At 48.2% G+C, this 6,717-nt stretch overlaps 1 pseudogene; it reads left to right on the top strand.

Annotated features, from left to right (window-relative positions):
* LOC107742892 (splicing factor 3B subunit 3-like) overlaps window positions 1–6,338 on the top strand; it is a 35,448-nt pseudogene extending 29,110 nt beyond the window's left edge.
* Window positions 6,339–6,717: the final 379 nt, after the last annotated feature.

Consider the following 6,717-nt stretch of genomic DNA (forward strand, 5'->3'; position numbering starts at 1 on the left):
TGGGGGGGGGGGCGGGCCGCCCCCCTAATATAATGGCAGGGGAAACACTGCTAAATTCTGTCCCTCACATTAAGATATGGAATGGCTTCAGATGATATAGTGCAGGGCTCCAGACTGTGACCATTTTTTCTGCCTGTTTGTGTGCGGTCGCACTTGCGCGTCCACCGCATTGGTCAACTCATAAGCGCTGCAATTTCTGTTGCATATGAGAAACATCAAACGGCAAACGAAACTGAAAGCATAATGAAACAGCGCTTAGAGAGTATACTCCCCGCGTCAGCACGAGCGCGAAGGTGCACGCAGCAAAAATGACGCGCATATTGAAGGAAACGATGGATGGGTTTCAAGCGAAAGTCAAAGACGGTTATTTAATTATCACGACAGGCCTAATCACTATTTGATCGGCCGTCTCTATAAAAGCTGATCTCATAAACCGATTTCAAGCTGACGGCGCGCCTGCTGTGAAAGGTCTTGCATGACATGGAGCGGCACAGACTCAATCTCTGTCGCAAACAGCGTGAGTGAATCACCACGCTCTCTCTCTTTACCTCTCAAAATGCGCGAATGGCTATAAATCACATCGTGTCTACACTATAAGCGAGCTGCATGCTGCAGTGTTGATGGGAATTGTCTCTTACACAATCGAGGCAGTGTCGCATCATCACTAAAGTTTATCATTTGCATTTCTTTTTAAGTCTTGCCAGTGTTTAAACCATTCAGCACTCGTGCGCTCTCCTACACTCAAAGCGCACACACATAAAGCCGCCTCACATACAGCTCACGAAATCAGGCTTGCACTGTGTGTAAGCTATTGTGCAGCAATTGCCCCATTGTAAAAACAAATTCACTGCATGATCAAACATTTAGGTGAGATAATTATATATTTTTGAAAAATGTCAACAACAAAAAATGCCTTTTGTCCTTTTTTTTCCCCCCCCTGTTGATCACAGGCCGAGGGGATTATTAACTATCACATAGGAAAGACGGTGCTATCCCTCCAGAAAACTACCCTCATCCCTGGAGGATCAGAGTCCCTGGTATACACCACGCTATCAGGAGGCATTGGCATCCTGGTGCCGTTCATTTCTCATGAGGTACAGTTCCTTAAATTGTGAATAACCAGTAATTACACAAGGAGTGCTATCGTGCAATGATCTTTCATAAGTCTAAAACCACTGAAGCAGAAGAGGTGAACGCCTCAGGTCAGGCCACTTTCTTAACTTCAGGCCATCAGAGTAGAGACTGTGACATGTATGGTGTAACTTTAGTTACTTAATGTATTTGATAGCTAAAGGAATAAAGCTTTGGCACCGTTTAATTTGTGATTGAACAAGGTTCCCTTTCGATACTTCACTCGTACTGCGTCGCTAGACGCTATTGGGAAAAACTCCTTTTTCTCAGAGGACTGAAGCCTTTACAATCACGCAGTGTAACTGCACGGTCATTGGTTCGTGCAGTGAATAAAAAACAAACCAATGGCTCGGCAGCGGAGCTGCATGAGCCTATGGCGACAAAGCCTGCCAGAGCCATAGGATCTCAGATCAATTGTCATTCAGCGAAGACGATCTTCCCTTCGCTGATCTACGGGACTTGAAGTGCTCGCCGTTGACACACCTTGCTGCAGACAGAAGCTGCCTTTTCCTCTGCGCCTCTCTGCTGTTCCTGCCTGCTTTACGAGCCGCCTTCAGCGTTCAGCGCAGACACCAGCTCATCCCCTGCCGCCATCCGGCGAGCCTAAAAAAGAAAATTTTCGCTCCCCCGCGGTTCTGCGGTGTGGTCTTCACGTCAGTGCAGAGCAAGAACGCTCACGTCTTGCGATCTGAGGTGAAGAATTTACTGGTAAAAGGAGCCATAGAGACGGTTCCGCCAGCTCAGAGCGAGTCATGCTTCTACAGCCGTTACTTCCTCGTCCCCAAAAAGGATGACAGCCTCCGGCCCATCCTCGATCTCAGACACCTGAACCGTGCCCTCATGAAACGGCTGTTCAGAATGACTACCCTGAAGCAGATCCTCTCGCAAATACGCCCAGGGAACTGGTTCTTTTCTCTGGATCTGAAAGATGCTTACTTTCACATCCAGGTAGCCCCCCCCATCACAGACGATTCTTGAGATTCGCCTTCGAGGGAGTGGCCTATCAGTACACGGTTCTGCCCTTCGGACTGTCCCTGGCTCCCCGCACATTTACGAAGTGCATGGATGCGGCCCTTTCCCCTCTGAGGCAGATGGGAGTCCGCATTCTGAATTACCTCGACGACTGGCTCATCTTAGCTCAGTCAGAAGCCGAGCTAATATCCCACAGGTCCCTCCTCCTCAGCCACTTCGAGTGCCTGGGTCTCAGGGTCAATTTTGGCAAGAGCTCTCTGTCTCCCAGCCAACGATCTTCATTCCTGGGAGCAGTTTTCGACTCAGTCCACATGAGGACGGTAGTCGCGACAGAACATGCACTGGCCATACAACAGCTCGCGGCGTCTTTCAAAATCGGAGCCTCTCGCCCTCTCAAGATGTTTCAAAAGATGCTGGGCCTCATGGCCTCTGCATCGCCGGTACAACAGCTGGGCCTGCTCCGCATGAGACCTCTTCAGTACTGGCTGAAACTTCAAATTCCGCCCAATGTGTGGCATTCGTGTCAGGGTGTAACAGCTCTGGCCCCTTGGAAAGACCCACAGTGGTTCAAGCAGGGCATGACTATGGGCTTGATTCACAGAAGGAAGGTTGTCCCGACAGATGCATCCAACACGAATTGGGGAGCTCTGTGCGAAGGCAGACCGACCTTTGGCTCCTGGTCGAATGCAGAAGGCCGGCTACACATCAACTGCCTCGAGATGGCAGTATGTAGAGCCCTTCAGACCTTCTTACCGGACCTGAAGGGACACCACGTGCTAGTCCGCTCAGACAGCATGACAGTGGTGTCCTATATAAATCGCCAGGGCGGGCTCACCTCGAAACGCCTTTTTGAGATGGTAAAACGCCTCTTGGAGTGAGCACATCTCAACCTGTGTTCATTGAGGGCAGCACATGTGCCCGGCATATTGAACCGAGGAGCAGACATGCTATCTCGGAGCAACGTCCCCTCAGAGGAGTGGATGCTCCACCCACAAACGGTTCAGAGAATCTGGGAGATCTTTGGCAGGGCAGTGGTTGATCTCTTTGCCTCAAAAGACAACTCTCATTGCCCAACTTATTTTTCGAAGAGTAAGGACGCGTTGGCCCACGATTAGCCCAACCTCCTCCTATATGCTTTTCCCCCGATCGTTCTGATCCCTCAGGCAATCAGACGAGTCAGGGAACACAGACACAGAGTCCTTCTGGTGGCCCCGCTCTGGAGGAACCAGCTTTGGGTTTCAGAGCCGTCTCAGCTGCTGACAGCAGCCTTGTGGCCCATTCCCCTGAGGTAGGACCTTCTCTCTCAGGCGAACAGGACGATTTGGCACCCCCAGCCCGAGCTGTGGGCTCTGAACCTCTGGGCTCTCGATGGGAATCAGTAGATCTCCCTGAGAGCGTCCTGAATACTATCTCACAGGCTAGAGCCCTGTCTAAGAGACGCCTCTATGCCCTTAAGTGGTCGGGCTTTTCCGCCTGGTGCACAACCCGTGGCGAAGACCCAGTTTCATGGGACTTATCGGTGATATTGTCCTACCTACAAGAGCTGTTGGACAAGGGCTGCTCCCCTTCCACGCTCAAGGTCTATGTGGCAGCTATAGCAGCTTCCCATGCTCCTATAGCAGGACCGTCTGTGGGCCGGACCACCTTAGTTGTCCGTTTCCTGAGAGGATCCAGGAGGCTCAATCCGCCACGGTCCCTGCGTGGGACCTGCCCACGGTCCTGAGAGCCCTCAAGGGCTCCCCCTTTGAGCCACTACAGTCTGCAGACTTGAAAACCCTGTCGTTGAAAACCGCTCTGCTACTGGCTTTAGCATCGGTTAAACGAGTAGGTGACTTGCAGGCTCTCTTGGTAAGTCCTGCCTGTCTTGAGTTTGGGCCTAATGACTCTAAAGTCGTCCTAAAACCAAGACATGGGTACGTTCCCAAGGTGCTCTACACCCCATTTAGAGCCTAGGTTATTACTCTCTCTGCGCTTCCTCCTTCTGAGGAGGACCAGGAGTTTAACTTTCTCTGCCCGGTTAGGGCGCTGAAAATTTTCATGGAACGTTCCGCCCCGTTCAGGCGGTCAGAACAACTTTTTGTATGCTTTGGTGACCGCACCAAAGGGTTCCTGGTCACAAAGCAGAGGATTTCTCAATGGTTAGTTGACGCTATCGCGCTAGCATACTCCTCCCTGGGTCTTCAGAGCCCCATAGGAGTCAGAGCCCATTCCACTTGGGGCATGGCCTCGTCCTGGGCGTGGTCTAACGGTGTGAGCCCATTCCACTCAGGGGGTGGCCTCGTCCTGGGCGTGGTCTAACGGTGTGTCCATAGCAGATATTTGTGCGGCAGCCGACTGGGCCTCGCCATCCACTTCCACCAGGTTATATAACTTGGATATTCCTGCCTTGCAGGCTCGGATTCTATCTGCTTAAATAAATACGTGCCTACCTAAGGCGGTCTAATTCTTCAGGCATTGCCTGTTTTTTCAGGTACGATCTTGGCCCTTTCAGTAGTGCTGAGGCTGTACAAAACCGTTGGAACGATTATCCAAGGCTGGGCTGACCTCAGTGAGTTCAGCCTCTTGCCTCCTGCAGGGCTCACCCTGCGTATAATTGGTCCCTCTGAGCCTTTTATGCTCAAGGCCAGTTCATGGCAGTCGTTCCTCTTTCATGACACGGCGGGATTGTATTGGTTCCCCATAGCGTCTAACGATGCAGTACGAGTGAAGTATCGAAAGGGAACGTACTCGATTACTTGGGTAACCTCGGTTCCCTGAGATACGGGAACGAGTACTGCGTTCCTTGCCGTGCCATGACGCTGCATGACTCAGTGTGTCGCTTCAGTCGAATTTACCTGAGATCCTATGGCGAAATGCCCACTTATATAGCCAGATGGCCCCGCCCATTCTGGCGGGCTTCGTCGCCATAGGCTCGTGCAGCTCCGCTAGTTTTTTATTCACTGCACGAACCAATGGCCGTGCACTTACACTGCATGATTGTAAAGGCTTTAGTCCTCGGAGAAAAAGGAGTTTTTCCCCATAGCGTCTAGCGACGCAGTACTTGTTCCCGTATCTCAGGGAACCGAGGTTACGTAAGTAACAGAGTATGTTATTATATTGTTAAAATAAGTATTTGTCTCATCTGTCTTTAGGATCATGACTTCTTCCAGCACTTGGAGATTCATAACTCTGAGTTTCCCCCTCTGTGTGGTCGTGATCACCTCAGCTTCTGCTCGTTTCCCAGTAAAGGTAAGGACAAACACAGTTAATATATTACACAGCTTTAATATTAACAGGAGACTTTAATTCGTTCTTAATTACCCACTTATGCTTTGTGTAGTATCTTAAAAAAAAAAATAGTGTCCATCACTTTGCAAAGAAATGAGATTTGGGTAACTTAATGCACCGGTTGGCCATCTTTCTCACTGACTTTGCTTGTATGCTTCCAGAATGTGATCGATGGAGACCTTTGTGAGCAGTTTAACTCCATGGAGCTCCATAAACAGAAGAGTGTCTCTGAGGAATTGGACCGCACGCCTCCAGAGGTGTCGAAGAAACTGGAAGACATCCGAACACGCTATGCCTTCTAGTGTCTTCACATCTGGCAGGCACACCATGAGAAAATCAATTGTTTTTCCAGGCTTCCCATGGCTGTGGTCTCAACTTTCCTACCACAAGTATAGGAGCAACATTTTGGTGACAGCTGAAGGAAGTCCCCCCTTTAACTGAGGCCAGCTGGGAGTTGTCACAGTCCCAGTGGTCAGTGACCTTGTCCTGTTTGCAATGACTGTTGGTTCTGTACTCCGTACAAAGCATCTCAGTTTTATTTAGTTCATACTGAGCGGTTGCATAGTGACAAATATTTTAGGAGGAATGTTTTCATGCAAAGGACTACATCAGCTTGTATACAGGAGTGGCTTTTATATGTGTAGACTTGAAAAATTAAATTAAATCCACATTTTATTGTATGAATCGGTCTGCATAAAACATTCTATCATTCACGTTTTGGCTATTTAAATAGTCTCTTTTGAAAGTTAAAGCTGTTCCCACTCTTGTAAAAACAGTAAATTGTAAAATAGCTTTAGTTTTTGTCTCTACATGGATACAGCAAATCTGTTGTGGTTTTTAACTTTTTTTTTGGGTGGTGATGGGAGGGGAGGGGGGGCTATAATCATCCAAACCCAGAAAATCTGAAATAAATAGTGCTGTTTGTCACGCAGTGTGAGAAAAATTTTAAATAAACTTTTTTTTACGTTCTCATGTATTTCTGTGTTTGTCGAGACTTGCTGTTTGTCTTTAACAGCCCACAGGCAAAGCAGGTTTTCACTGTTTTCTTAAGCCTTATTTATTTATTTTTTTCTTGGTGGAAGCCCCATAATGAATGATCATGCATCTTTCTCATGACAATGAGTCATATTGTTTGATGCCTTTAAATTGTTCAGTCTTAGTGAGTTAATAGGCTTTTTCTAATTTATTTCAGCAAATATTAAGAGTGGGATTTTAAATCTGTTTTTTATATTTTGCTATCTGATTGCACTTGACCGGACAACCTACTTAATTTTTGTTGATTTGAAAAGTCCTTTAGAGACTTGAGATGACTGTCCAACACTGCTAGTGTAATGTGTATATAGTGTG

Source organism: Sinocyclocheilus rhinocerous, unplaced genomic scaffold (genome assembly GCF_001515625.1).
Source record: "Sinocyclocheilus rhinocerous isolate Xijiao unplaced genomic scaffold, SAMN03320098_v1.1 scaffold1008, whole genome shotgun sequence".
Lineage (NCBI taxonomy): Eukaryota > Metazoa > Chordata > Actinopteri > Cypriniformes > Cyprinidae > Sinocyclocheilus > Sinocyclocheilus rhinocerous.